Below are 15,906 nucleotides of genomic sequence, written 5' to 3'. Positions count from 1 at the left end.
ATTTTGGCGGTGGCTGCTTACTGATCAGATATCTATGAGTTAAACTCGTATGACCTATTCTTAATCTGGCAATAGCTACCTCCTCCCTGCGATTGGAAAGATTTGATGTGGTCCATGGTTTAGTGGTGTTTTTGATAGTTTTTAATTTGCTTGGCCGGCTTTCATCCCACATGGCTTGCCAACTATATATCTCATTTTTCATTGGAAGACTTATTTCTTGTGGTGTCAGAATGGCCGTGCCCTGACCTGGAAGAGCAAGTGCTTGTTTAGGTACTCGCTTCGGCGGTACATATACTAAATGCTTGAATAGTTCATACATATTTATCCATTTTATATTAATAATAATGAAGACCTAACGAACTCGAAGGTTCGATGCCGATAACACCAATCGCTCTTTACATACATCCTTCCAGTGATGCCTCTTCAAACCCAATTCTACCAAATCACCTTTAACACAATCCTCTCATCTACGTTTCGATCTACCCCTTGGCCGTTTACCCGTTGGTTCAGTGTTTATTAACACTGCATGGTTCCGCTCGTTTTTAAGCCTTACAACCTTACAGGTGCATCTTATACACCGCAATGCTATAACTTGAATTATATTTACCGGGTGTAGGTCCCTTAATTCGGGGCTGTGTAATTTAATGGATGATGTTTTCGGATCTGGTAGAAGTGGTTGATCCTTATCAAGCTACTGTTGATGATATTATCATAGGCAACCCATTTTTCATCGCCTGTTACAATCTTGTTTAAAAAAGGCTTAACTTAGAGAGCAGACTTGTGGCGATATTCTGTTTACTATGATTGTGAGGTAGCCATACTCCTTGTCTTGCTGACTTTCCCTAATTTCTCTAGGTTGCGGTTAACAGTTGATTGTGATATATTCAACCTTGATTTAAGTGCAATAAGATAGGGGGTTAATTCGATTGGGCGAGAGACCCAGGAAATTGCAAACATTGGCGTCACCTATGGATAAAAGGGCCAATCAGAGCGGATTTTGAGAATTAACCCCGGACGGTATAATCTCTTCAGACTAGACTATCCAGAGACCTCAGGCATTTTTTCACTACCTACTTACAGCCAGGACTTCTCAGTGGCACTTCAGCACCAGATCACACAACAGGAGACCCATATCAAGGGGCTCACAGTACGTGACAATTATTTTATCTAATAACTAAAACATAGTGACCCTCACTGGGATCGACCCGTCTCATCACAGCAATAGGTCTCACAATTTAAATTCTTCTGACACATTAGCATCATTATAATCTTTTGGTTTACGTCCCTATCTTCAACTCATTTCTTCAATAGAACAATTAATTTCTGCCAATCTTTCTTTTTATCTCAACCCCTTCTGAACTGGAGTAATTAGAAAATGATGGAAGGTCCGGTTAAAATAGTCACCAAAGTCGGAAGAACGACCCGCCCCCGGTCCGCCTTTATGGTTGTATCTCTAGAACCGAATTTTATAAACCAATTTCTAACTATCCGATCAGTTATTAGTCCTTTGCCATATATACTGCATGTTTTTCAGCTGTCACCTCACCACTATTGCCTTATTTCAATTCCCAAAGCATTACATGACAATTATGTGGTTTTTTACCCTCCGCTTCAGAGTTTAACACTTCGCATGTCCACTACACGGATCCCCGATCGCGCATGTCAACAAACAAACGCTCAGTCTAATGCAGGCACTGCAGGCGAGAGTTGTTTTTACACTTGCTTACTGTAATAGAATATTCATTTTAAACGTATTTAGTGGCGGTTTTTTGATAAATTATTTTTTGTTTTTCCCTATTCTATTAATATACCTTAACCAGACGTCTAGGAGGATTATTAGGTAGTGAAGGAGAAGCCAGGTTAGAAACTAGTTGGTTTGGGTGATTGGTAAGTTTATTAGAATTGGTATCTGGTTCTGGCCAAATCGGCAACATAGGGGACATTGAGGTCCTGAAAGATGATTTGATTTGTGACAAAGTAAGGAGCATTAAGGATTTTACGAAGGATTTTGGACTGTAAGGATTGGATTCGAGAGGAATTAGATAGTTTAGTGGAGCCCCATAGCTCAACTCCGTATGTCCAAATAGGCCTTATAATAGTCATGTAGATCAGTCTTTTGTAATGGATTGGAAGTTTGGACCGTTTGTCTAGTAAATGTTGTATTAGTCGGAATCGACGAGCAGTTTCCTGTCTTTTCGGTCTTGTATGAGGATTCCATGTCAGTCGTTTGTCCAGATTTCGTCCTAAGTAACGAATCTGTTTAATCCTCCAGTTTTGGCACCATTCTTCGAGGGTGGTGATGTGGGATTGGAGGGATTAGGATACAATGGAAGGATCATTATTCACTGACAATAGGCATGTGTCATCGTCATATATCATATATATCAAAAAAATACAAAAAGTGAATTTCATCGGTAATAAAGACTGTATGAAGTATGCCTTCATGTTAATTGCCAGACACACTTCCCTTTTGGTTGGCTAGTTGGGTTTGAGTGGACTGTATATAAATGAAAAATAACACATGACTTGATGATAATAAAACTTTATTATATGAATTACAAGTGTTGTAGCGGGTGGCCGAAAGAAACATTTATGGTTAGATGGGTTAATAAATTTTGAAAGATTGAACTATGGAAAATTGTTGACGTGGTTGGTGATGATGTAGATGTTAGAGTTGCATTTGGTGGACTTAATCCATTCTCTGACTTCTTCCTCATTATTTCCTGAATTCCCTCATTTCCTGATCTCTCTCTCCCTCTCCTGTGCTCCCGGGGGGGGGGCACCTCTGAGTCCCTTTACTCAATTATTTTCATTACCAAGGATTGCGAAGAAGAAGAGAAAAAAAGAACTGAGTTGGCAAAATACACAAACAAGATGGCACTCTCTCGTAAGCCTGGTCACTTCTCTTGCCACCAGAGCGCTGGAGGAGGTGAGATTTGACTGTTGGCCACACGGGGCGCTACTAATCCTATATAGGGCAGCCTTTCCGATTCAACCTTTCGGTTGCGGTAGGTTATCCGGAACAAAGGCACTTATAACTAATGGAAACACGAAAAAAAATTCGGTATTTTTCAAAGAAATCACATTTTTTTTAAGGCAGTGAATGGATTAAAAAAAGTGTAACGTAACGTCTATCACACAAAACAGTTAACAAAAGACTAACTAAATCCTCGTCTATGAAGTGAAAACAAAAACTTGTTGTAATGGTAACTCATAGTGGGTAGATACGAACAATAGATTCTACTTAGCTGCATTGGAAGTTACATGTGACTTGACCTAATAATTAATTTAATGAGACCTACAATGTGCTGGAAATTGCTTCATTAATAGCTGAAAAATAAACTGTAGATGATTGAAGCACGAACACGCTAAATATTGAAACTGGTTTGGATGCAGCTCCGATACAGCCGATTGGACTGGCCTAATTATCTTTAATCTCGCGGATTGGCCAAACACTATCCAATCTTAATGAGCCCCTTACTGGATAATTAACATCCAATTTTCCCTTTCGGCGGAACGACAGGTAATTAAAACAGTTACTTTCGGTCATAAACAGTGGGTTATTGGAAAGGGTGGGCTAGATACATATTGGGGGCCTCCAAGTTGCTACAATAAAGGTACTCTTGGAGAGACATTACGACCCCTGAATACTCTTATCTAGTTCTGTATCTCGGCCTAACTTAGCAGAGTCCTATTAGCTCTTATCTCAGGACCGGTTTAGTTTTTATCAGTATAAGTTATATTGTTAATATCTACCTCAGATTAACTTTTATAATTTTATGCACAGTGAGATCACTTCATATTTTCTTAAAATGAAGGTTACTGAATTAAAAATGGGACTGAGAAAGAAGAAAAAGAAAAAATTAAATGTGAGAGGTCAAGTATTTGGTAAGTGACTTGAGTAATTGACAAGATGCTGCAACTATATTACTATAATACTAATAATAATATTGTTTTATTGTTGACCAATTATCCAAAAATGATGGAGCTTTTTGCTAAAAGATTATAAAGAGTAGCTAAAGATTTATGATTTTTTTTCATAGTTATTATATGCCAATTGATTTGACCCTTTCTGAAGAATAAGAAAAAATACTATTGATAAATAACATAATGAGGATTTCAGTAAAGTTGATGAAAATTTTTTTTTTTAGGAAAAGCAAATCATATTGTTTATTAGTTTGGGTTGGCTGGTTGGATTTTAGTGGACTGTTATAGTTGAAAAATGAAACATGATTAAATGAAAATAAAATTCTATTGTCTAAGTTACAGGTGGTGTAGGGGGTGGCCAAAATGAAACATTTATGGTTAAAAGGGTTAATAAATTTTGAATGACCGGGCTATGAAAATTGTAGATATAATGAGGTGGTTGATGATGATGTGGATATTAACTATTGCTAGATGGACTTACTCCATGGTTCCTTCTTCCCTCCGCATTCCTATGCCTCTCTCTCCTCTGCTTGTGGGAACAACTCGAGGAATTCTACTGTGAACGAAGAAGAATTGCTCTCTCATCAGCCTGGGTAACTTCTCACTGGAGGGGGTAGGTTCTGGATGTTTGCTATGGGGCGCTAGTACTGCCTACATTATGGCAGCCCCTACAAATCAAACTTTTGGTTACCCAAGTAAACCGAAACTATTAGCGGCCTCTGAAACCCTCAAATCCTATTTTTCATAAAAATTAAAAATTAGAAATTTTCCACCTTGATTTATTTGCAGAATTTATTTAACTGCTGTTTATATAACCCCTCTGCATTTTATCCAACGTTAACACAACCGTTGGAAAGCTAAATGTCTTCTCTTTTAGCTTACAGTTTATAATGCCCAAAACCACTCTAAATTTTGGTGTAGATTAGTTGAATCATAATAATTATTATTATTATTAATAATAATAAAGGCCTAAAGAAACCGAAGGTTCAATGTCGATACCACCAATCGCTCACTACATACATCCTTCCAATGATGCCTCTTCAAACCCAATTCTACCAAATGAGTTTTAGGGCAATCCTCCCATCTACGCTTTGGTCTACTCCTCGGACGTCTACCCGTCGGTTTAATATCCATTAACATTTTAGGGATCCGCTCGTTACTAAGCCCTACAACCTTACACGCCGGAATGCTATAACTTGAATTATATATACCGGGTGTAGGTACCTTAATACAATATTTTACGTAATACTTTATTTTCTAAAACTTTAGGGCATTGTTCATTTGGTTGGATCATATTAAAATTAGTTCTATTTTTTTATTTTTTCCAACGAAATTAAAGGCCAACCCTCAAATACCATTTTATTATTCCAGTGACCAAAGAAATAGTTAGCTGTTACCATTTTTTTACTATAGTTTCCGTTTTATCACTACAGTATATGTTTTATGAAATTTTATATGGCGTTGGTAGTTTTAATCCAGATAAAATGGAGCTCCGAATAAAAATTTTATTTATTTTTTAAACGATTTGAAACCGCCATTTTGTATTCCCCTAACTACTCTTGGTAGACTCATCCATTTTTTAAAAATTTTATTAAACTAATAACTGATTGAAGTGAAATACCTGACTTTCGTTTCCAACGATCTCTTGTATTGTGAAAGAAGAGGTATAGGTGCTTGTCTTTTATTTCCTTTGGTTTTGAAGCAGTATTAAAATTCTTTTCATAAGCTAAAAAAATATAGAGTCGGGTCTCGATTACTTTATTATTATTATTTTTTTTTAAATTTGAGCGCAAAAAGACTGATCTACATGACTATTATAAGGCCTATTTGGAGATACGGAGTTGAGCTATGGGGCTCCATTAAACCACCTAACTCCTCTCGAATCCAATCCTTACAGTCCAAAATCCTTCGTAAAATCATTGATGCTCCTTACTTTGTCACAAATCAAATCATCCATCAGGACCTCAATGTCCCCTATGTTGCCGATTTGGCCAGAACCAGATACCAATCCTTCTATAATAAACTTTTCAATCACCGAAACCAACTCGTTTCTATCCTGGCTTCTCCTTCACTACCTAATAATCCTCCTAGGCGTCTAAAAAGAAGTTCTCGAGATCTTCTCCTCTGAAAATGTTATTGGAGTTCTATCAGTGGGTAGATTCTCTATATGTTTGTATCATGTACCTATGTCACCTACAGCAACTTTTCTTGTTGTATATATGTGATTACAGTTGTAAATATCAATAAATAAATTATTAAAAAAAAAATCTTGAATGCTATAAATATTTTCCATGTTTCCAATATTGAAAATGGAATTCAGATTATTTGAATTCCTTTCATTGCTACTGTTTCGGATAATTCAACAACAATCCTCACATTTTTCTGATTCCCATTATTATTTGGGTAACCTAATCATTTCACGATTTGGGAATAAGTTGTCAATAATTTCGTGTTATCTTCGGAATTTATTTTCCTGTATTTTATTTGATGGAATTTCACAGGCGGAGATCTCCTACCGCCTAGATACGGAATATCCATAGGCATGATAATTTTGTATTTATTTAAATATTATACTTTAATTATTCTCTGCTGCAGAGAGTCTAGGATCTATGAGAAAAAAATCGATATTTGTTTAGTACTAAAACAATAAATATGGAAATGTTTTACCCTGGTCGGATAGAGGTCTTGAGTATGCAAATGTCCTTAGTGTCAGGTAAATTCTAGTCCCGGTTTAGAATTCATTAAAGGATTTGGGCTTATCTGTTTGGTTCCAATCTGTGTCGGGTTCATTAACAGGCTTTTAGTCTTCGGCTCTGGTCGCCCAACAATAGAATGATTGCTTTGAATCCCCTGCGGATAAAGCTTAGGTTAGATTATTGATTTTAACTATATGTAATGATTTTAATTTATTTCAGCTTATTTAATAGTTGAGATATTACTAAAAACAAAAATTGTTTAATGGTGGGAGAGAGAAAATTTTTTTTTTTTATTACGAGACTTCAACGTGAGAGGCCTCTGGTTCGGAGCCCGTGGAACGATTCCCAGCACAACTAGGAGCTTCATGGTGGAGCTCGGGGTCGATGTCCAGGACGTGGTTAGGATAACAGAAAATATAATCCTTGACTCCTTGGGAATCGTACACCACCACATGCATGGAAATTAATGAGTAGGGGAGTTATCCAGAGGAGGGGTGGCATGCATGCATGTGAATGAAGAATTTGATGGTTTGGTGGAGTCCCAGAGCTCAATTCCATAGGCTTTATACTGTACGACAATTTTAAATAAATCTATACAATAAAAAAAATAAGACAAAAAGCAAATTAATTAAATGATTAAATAATAATAAACAATTAATACACATGTTTAAATATGGAATACACAAATATATAATTATATACAACTCACATCTCGATCAGGAAACAAGTGGATAGTGGATCACTAAAGAAACACAACCACCAATGTATCGGGCATATACTAGTAGATTATAGGTGAATACTGTTGCTGAATTTTACAAAACTTGTATATTTCATATATTCATATATATATATATATATATATTTGTGTATTTCATATTTAAACATGTGTATTAATTGTTTTTATTTTTTCATCATTTTTTTAATTTGCTTTTTGTTTTATTTTTTATTTATTGTGGAGATTTATTTAAAATTGTCATACTGTTTAAAACTACACATATATAAAAACATAATGCAAATAGACTCAAGATATGATGAAAATGGTGTTTGCATCGTATATAAATTATAGCTTTGGGGTCGTCTGTACATGTCAATCAATAAAAATATCTACAAAATAAATTTTAATGGACTTAAAACGGATAGAAGTCGTGTTAATGGATACACCTAATTATTTTACTGTTTGATATTTACCACTACAATAAATTACCTATTTAAATAATAAAACATTTTGTAATGATTTGCTGAGTATTCTAACATCAACAAAAGTCAAAATAAACATTGAGTTGTAACAGTCATCAGTCAAACAATAACGGTTTGTCTGGCTTAAGTAAGAACAATAGGGTGCGGTATCTCTTCCGCGGCATTAGCCTGCTTGAGGTATTACACGAATAGATCTCTCTGCCATGTCCTTTTCAGCCTCATAAGATTATACTGTGTCATACTTGACTTTGCATTTTTTCCTGTAAATGGATTGTTGCGTTAGTGTTTTAAGTAATAAAATTGATTGTAGCGGATCAGTACAAATTTTCTGTTACTTTGGGCAGTTTTTTTTTTTTTTGCTTAAATGTGTATGGCATACATAGTAATGGAAAGTGTGAGTAGATAGCTCAATGGTAAGGCACTCTGCTACTAACTCCAAGGTCCCGGATTCAAATCCTGGTGTGGCAGATAATTATTTTCTGTTTGTAGCCATGATATGAGAGCCTTCCAAGCAGCACCATGGGGAGCAGTATAGATTTATTTTAACCATGAATGGTATTAATATGGCTAAATAAAAAACATGGTCTATGAAGCTGTAAATTTACAAATCACCTCCTTGTACAACCGTTATTCTAGTAAGAGTACCCTTACAAAGTATTGAACCTCTAACCCTTCATCAGTTGTAGCGGTACAGATTTAATTTAATTATTTAATTTAATTATCTAGGAGACAAACTCATTTGATTTGCCACAAATCATTAAAAATCTTTTTCATTTCAGGCCAATTGCCAATGTTAAATAATAAAGGGTAGCTTTTGTTGTTCATAGTGTGAGGGTAATTCGTTAAGAAGAAAAAATACTTAAAAAAAAAAATAAAATAAGATGTATATACATTGAAATTATAGATGTTTGTTGTTTGACATAGGCAATTAACCTGTAATGATAAACGTTCTTAATGATTTGTGGCAATTCAAGATGAGTTTGTCTCCTTCATAATGGCCCAAGGGCCGAAACGTAGGAGTATGAAATAAACTGAGTTGAGAGTAAAGGGATCATTTGAAGTTTTACAGTTTTTAAAAATATCCAATCTCAAACAATCAATTAAGAAATATATTACTAATAAATAAATTAAATGGTATCCTTGTTAAGTCTCAACACACTTTATTATATCAATAGTGCAACGTTTCGGCCAATTCGGCCATCCTCAAGGACAATCTTAAATATAAATTCACATCTACATTAAAGTTTTATAAATTAATGAAATTTTTAAAAAATAGGATGATTTTGACTTGTAATTGATGACCTGAGCAGAATAGCCTGTAAAACTTTTTTTTTAAATTTTGATATGAGGTGTGAATTTATATTTAAAATTGTCCTTTAAATTCAAATAAATTTCACCAAATCACGTTTACCCTACGACATAAACCCATTACCTCTTACCCTATAGTATCGTTTAATAATACCCCACTTATTCCTGTCGAACAGATCCATTACTTAGGACTACATCTCGACAAACGACTGACATGGAATCCTCATACAAGACTAAAAAGACAAGAAACTGCTAGTCGATTCCGACTATTGCAACATTTACTGGACAAACATTTACTAGACAAACGGTCTAAATTGCCAATCCATTACAAAAGACTGATCTACATGACTGTTATAAGGTCTATCTGGACATATGTAGTTGAGCTATGGGGCTCCACTAAACCATCTAATTCCTCTCGAATCCAATCCTTACAGTCCGAAATTCTTAATGCTCCTTACTTTGTCACAAATCAAATCATCCATCAGGACCTCAATGTCCCCTATGTTGCCGATTTGGCCAGAACCAGATACCGTTCCTTCCATAATAAACTTCTCAACCACCCAAATCCACTTGTTTCTAACCTGGCTTCTCCTTCATTACTTAATAATCCTCCTAGGCGTCTGAAAGGAAGATGGCTTCGAGATCTTCTCCTCTAGAAATGTTATTGGAGTTCTATCAGTGAGTATATTCTCCACATGTTTGTATCATGTACCTATGTCACCTACATCAACTTTACTTGTTGTATATATGTGTATACAGTTGAAAATAACAATAAATAAATTATTAAAAAAAAAAAGATTGTCCTCGAGGATTTACGAATTGGCCGAAACGTTGGACTGTTGATATAATAAAGAGTGTTGAAACTTAACAAGGATACCATTTCATTTATTTAATAGATAAATACCAATCTCAAGAATTTGAATTAATTATATATGAAATATATTACATTAATAAATAAAATTATATCGAGCTACATTGTAAAATTAAATAAAACTATTAATAATATCTTTCGTAGAGAATAAGTATAGAATTATATTTTTAAATAATAAAATCAAATCATGTGTTTTATAAATAAAGTTATATGTTATATATGAGAAATAGAAGGGCTGTGGAGGAACGGACTGCAGACAGTTCGGTATCGGAGAGTTGCACTCCACTCGACTGGAAGGGGATAAGCCCATGTCTACTTCTTCACTATCTGATATTTTCTTCGGGTCTCCTCGTCCTTTACTCCTCCGATATCAAAGGACGATTATAAGACGTTTTCATCCTGTAAAGGTCGTATTCATGTAGCGTTGCGGATAGATTTCTTCTTTCCATTTCTAGTGTACTGTAACTGAGTTTAAATACGCTATTCAGGACACACAGATAGCAGGAACTGGTAGAAAATGATCACGGTAAATTTATTTATATTAAAAAAATAGAAACTATTATTGGAAGATCATTTATTGGCCGTTAATGCCAATAAAATGAAGACAGTTCGGGTGAGATAAAAAAACTCAAATATGATTTAAACTATTAGATGTGAACTAACGTTTTGCCAGTCTCCACATTCTTGAGTTTAATCAGTCATGAAAAAGATACACAACTAAAATTAAGTAACAAATTAAGAGATGTATTGTTTTTTATCACTAATGAAGCTCTGGGGAGTGGGGCAAAACGTTGGCTCACAGTAAACAATTTAATTACTATTTGAGTTATAATGTTTTGGCTACATATTTTCCTTTCTTATTCGTTTTTAATTGAATATAAGCCATAGAAATTCAAAATAGTCCAAATAAATAATTGAAAAACAAATAAATTTATATAATCTTATGACTTCTTCGAGACTGGTTTTATTATTTAAATAAAATGAATGATACAGAATACAGAAATTAAGTCTCAAACATTCTTTATTATCTCTTAAAATGCTCTAAACTTTGGCTAATGTGGACATCCTCAAGGACATCTTATCCTATATATTCACAGCCTCACATCCAAGTATTAAAAAATTTTTACTGGCTAATATGCCAATTTTATTGACCTGGGCAGAAAATTGTGAATTTATAGTTAAGATTGTCCTTGATGATGTTGAGGTTGGCCGAAACGTTGGGCATTTAAAGAGTGTTTGAGGCTTAATTTGGATACAATTTATTTTATTGTATTTGGTTTATTATTTTATTCTTGGGTCACCCACTTTGGGAACCGCTGTACAGATTTAGTAGTACAAGAGCCCAGGAGGAGAAAAAAACGTAGTTATCTCACCCCAATTTTTGATTACTTTAATGAAAACTATGTATAATTAATAGTCAAAATTGATGAGTCTGCCAAGTATAGGTAGGGGGAATAAAAAATGGCGACTGTTTCAAAGCAATAAAAAAAATAATTTTTCATTCGGAGCTCTATATCTTAAAAAGTATGAACAACACAAAACAATCTAAGAGAACGTCATTTGAAATAGAGTAAATTTGTTGAAATATGAGCCCTAATTGAGTTATTTATGTTAAATAGTTTTCGAGATATAGCTTTTTAAAAAGCAACATTTCATAAAAATGTTGTTTGGGACGTACTAAAAGATCAGTAGTTTTAGTAGATAGAATTTATATCTCAAAAACCATTTGACGTACAGATGTCTATTAGCACTCATATTAAAGCTAGTTTAATGAGCTATAAAGTAGTTCATGATACTTATCTTCGTAGGAGTAATAGTTTACATGAAATTTGCTAAAATAAATTGATTTATAGTTGTTCGGACAAATTTTCATTTGCCAAATTTATATTCATATATGAATATCATAAAAACCTACTGCCCCTACAAAGATAAGTATTATCAACTACTTTATAGAAAGTTAAATTTCCTTAATTTTGAGTGTTGGCAGACATATCTGCCTCTTATGGATCTAGAGATATATTTTTTAAAAAATCCAACATTTTATACGAACAACTAGAAATTAACACTTTGTGTGTTTATTTTGTCAAATATCATAAAAACTACTATTATACAAAGATAAACACTGTTAATTATTTTATAGTAAATTTAACTATCTTTAATTTGAGAGCTGGCTGATATCTGTACGTCTAATGGTTTCTGAAATAAAGTTTTTCATAAATCAAATTTATTAGCCGAACTACTACAAATCAATTTATTTTAGCAAATATCATGAAAACTACTTTCCCTACAAAGGTAAAGGTCATAACCTTCTTTATAGTCCATTAAACTAGCTTTAATTTGAGTGCTAACAGACATCAGTACGTCATATAGTTCCTGAGATATAGATTTCTCAAAATAAATTAACTAAGTACTAATCATTCAGTAGATTTTTAAGAAATTTTGTTTTTTAAAAAGATATATCTCGAGAACTAGCAGGTCCTGGGCATTGACCATGTCGGGATTGTCTGGTCTTAGGCGATTTCTCTAGCGTGATATCTCTTTACAGAAGGGCCACGACAAGGCGTATTCATTATAAGTTAAGAAAGTTGTTAAATTACACTGGTTGCCGAGATGAAGCGGACGGATCAGTGTAACCGTTAACAACTTTAAGAAATAACAACTTTTGCGAGCATAGATTAGCAATGAACTTCTCTATCTCAAGCGGTGTATACGCCACCTGTGCCATGACTAGACCCAGGAAAGGATGTGGATCTAAGATCGAATTGGGGGATTTAGAGTCCCTTATTTATAGGCCTACTCCATGTGGCTGTGACCGAGAAGCGGTCGGTACATGTCTGCTTGAGATAGGTTCGTGCAATGCCTTGTTATTATTTATTATTCATTGTACGGATATTGCTAAGTATTATGTACAGAAATTATTAATATATAAAAATGACAATGTGTTTTTTACAAAATGAAGTGATTTATAAATTTGAGAGCTTCGGTGAGGCTCGAGGTGGAGCGCTCTGGTGAGTTGTGGTCCAACCACTTGCTCCCTCTCGCTACAACCACCTTTCCTTTGTTCACCTGCAGCACCGCGCATTTATCAAGTCCAAATGACATGCTTATACCTTTGGTATAGGATGACACTATTACACTCATACTTTGTAATTGTTTTTTGTTTCTTGTATATAGGCTAAGATTACCCATGGACCATTTGTGGCTGACCTGGTTCCTCCGCAGTATTCGACTTAATGGGAACAGCGCCATACAAAACCATAATGGGCTAAGCCAATCTCCTTGGTATATACCCCTCATAATTTTTACTTGGTTATTACCATAGGTCACTCCTATTTTAAGCTTAGTCATCCAACCTACCATCAACTATGTGAGTAGTTTGCTCATTTATGTTGGACCTTATATATTTCCAATACTCTGAGCAGCCAACTGTGTGGTACAAAATCGAAAGTCTTCCTATAGTCGATCCGCGCCATTGAAAGGTTTCGCTGTCTTTTAGACACCTATGCAGCCATGAATGAATCCATTACTAAAAGTTCTTTGCAACCCCTAGCTCCTTTTTTGCATCCTAGTTGTTCACTGTGTATCATGTCATTAGATTTGAGGTGTTCTTACATCTTCGTTGCCAAGATAGAAGTAAGAATTTTATAGATGCCATCCAAGCAAGTTATTGGCTGGAAATCTTCGGATCGTAAATTCGGCCCAAACTTCTTTTGGAGCAAATAAGTTAACCCTCTGGGGGAACCTCCTTGCCATCTAGTACATCCTGGAAGCCATTCGCCATTGATTGGTGCAAACTCCGAAACCTTTTAATCCAGTAATTCTGAATTCCGTCAGAGCCTGGAGCCCTCCAATTTTCATGTTGCTGACTGTTAGTCATTTACAGTAACAGTTACCTCAGGCATCTCTGAAGCTTTGCATTTCCTCTTCTATCCAAGAGGCGTTATTACTATTAGTTATTATTAGGGATAGGATTTTTATGTGGTAATCCGAAATATGTACATAAATATGTGCTAATAAACTGTTAAATATTTTAAAAAATATAATATGTTTTCATAAATTTTGTATTATTCAACAATATAAATTACTAATTAATTAGTAATTTTATAACTTTAAAAAAATTACATAAATATGTATTTATTATATATTATATGAATAATATTTTAAAGAAATTATGTTAAAATATGTACAAAAAAAATGTACTTAGAGAAAATATAGCTGTTCAATAACAAAAGATTAATTAGTAATTGTTATTAAACTAATTGATTGATAATTACTCAGAATGAATTATGAACAAATTATAAGTGGAAATAAAGAATAATCCTCATTAAAAACAAGAGGAAAAAAACTTTAAAAAAATATTTAAAACTTTGAAATAAATAAATTATTCAGCAGTCAGTTACAAAATTATTGCAGATTAAATGTATTTTTAAATTTTCAAATAAAAATGTTCGTTGGTTTGACCGCAGAATGGACTTTTACCGGCTAAAAGATCTTTCAACATTTACTGATGTTATAGGGCCATACTTAAATGAAGCTATTTCCATTGCATCTAGTTCGGTATTCTGCATCACCTGGGCGGCTGTGTCATCATTTGTTATAATAAGGAATAAGACCCTTGCTCTTTTTAATTGATTCTGAGAAATTCTCGATGTAATTATGTGTGAAAATTTATTATTTCCACTGCTTTTAATTTGTGTTCAAAGATGAAGATATAGAATTTGTACGCACTATTTATGATAAATTTCACTTTTAAGTTTCTTGCTTTCTCTTGAATTTTACGTTGTTGCTGCAAATAATGTATTTACAATTGAACAAATAATTTAAGGAAATATTTGATTCAGGACAAAATACCTAAAAATAACAAATATTTCAGAAAATATCTGATTAATAACAAAATATGTAAAAAAGGCCAAATATTTAAAAATATGTGAAATAAAAATGGCTTCTTTAGGCCAGAAATGTCTTGGAACATCTATAGTTAGTAAGGAATCGCAGATATCATGGTCAGGTAAAAATATACGAAAACATAAAAATCCTATCCCTAGTTATTATTATTATTACTATTACTATGAATCATACTAAGATTCAATTCACTGCTGCTATTTAAAAGAAATCGGTAAAATTATGGGCTCAACTGTATACAATAGATATTTATACAATTTGAGTTATCTGATTGGTATTTTTATAATAACCGTTCTCTGATTGGCCCGCTTATCGCCAACTTCTTTCCCATTCACTGTCGGATTTGACCTATCAGAAGGCAATGAACTGGTGGTAAGGATGCGACTTAAGCTGGCAGGTGAAAGCTCTGACCTGACGGCGTGAAGGACTCCCCGCAGGTGCAGACATCGATAATTTCCTCCTCTGGAATTTACAGTCTGCTACACTCGGATTTCTTCTAATACTTACATAACTTATATTTTCTAAAAATCGAAAGCAGATTTTATTTAATCAAATTTATATTAGAAAAAAATCGTGAGAAATCTGAGAAAAATAGAGTTTCCAAAATGAAATTTTATGATGACAGATCTGATAGTTGGAAGGTTCTGTCTATTTTTCCAAGATTTGTCTTTTAATATAAATTAAGTAAAATTAAAAAAGTAGTTATTTAATAACTATTTTAACACATTAACATTATTAGGCAGCAAAACGGAAATATTGCTAATACCACTGCATTGCGGCTTTAGCGCACTTGCTCAGCCTCCACTGGCTCATTACCAGTGATGCGGCGAGAGGGATGCGCGGGGATCTCTTGAGCTCTGCTCTACCCCTCACACGTGGGGAATAGAGTGGGCTCAGGGATCCTCAGGTTGATGTGTAAATATTATGTTATTTTATTTATTTATTTTTCATACAGTTAGTCTGATTATGTTCATCTTGTCTATTCTTTTGTTTGTATATATTTTA

General features: G+C 34.0%; 2 protein-coding genes across 2 annotated transcripts in view; one reads left to right on the top strand and one right to left on the bottom strand.

The window, feature by feature from the left end:
- LOC106677814 (ly6/PLAUR domain-containing protein 6B) overlaps window positions 1-15,906 on the top strand; it is a gene marked incomplete in the record, with an annotated part of 623,095 nt that overhangs the window by 20,222 nt on the left and 586,967 nt on the right.
- Window positions 1-15,906, bottom strand: part of LOC106677813 (lysosomal aspartic protease) — a gene marked incomplete in the record, with an annotated part of 107,070 nt that overhangs the window by 56,508 nt on the left and 34,656 nt on the right.

This window comes from Halyomorpha halys, unplaced genomic scaffold (genome assembly GCF_000696795.3).
Source record: "Halyomorpha halys isolate HHAL.00 unplaced genomic scaffold, Hhal_1.1 Scaffold109.1, whole genome shotgun sequence".
Taxonomy (NCBI): Eukaryota; Metazoa; Arthropoda; class Insecta; order Hemiptera; family Pentatomidae; genus Halyomorpha; species Halyomorpha halys.
Note: the sequence above shows the minus strand (reverse complement) of the source record. Positions and strands in the feature narration are given on the sequence as shown.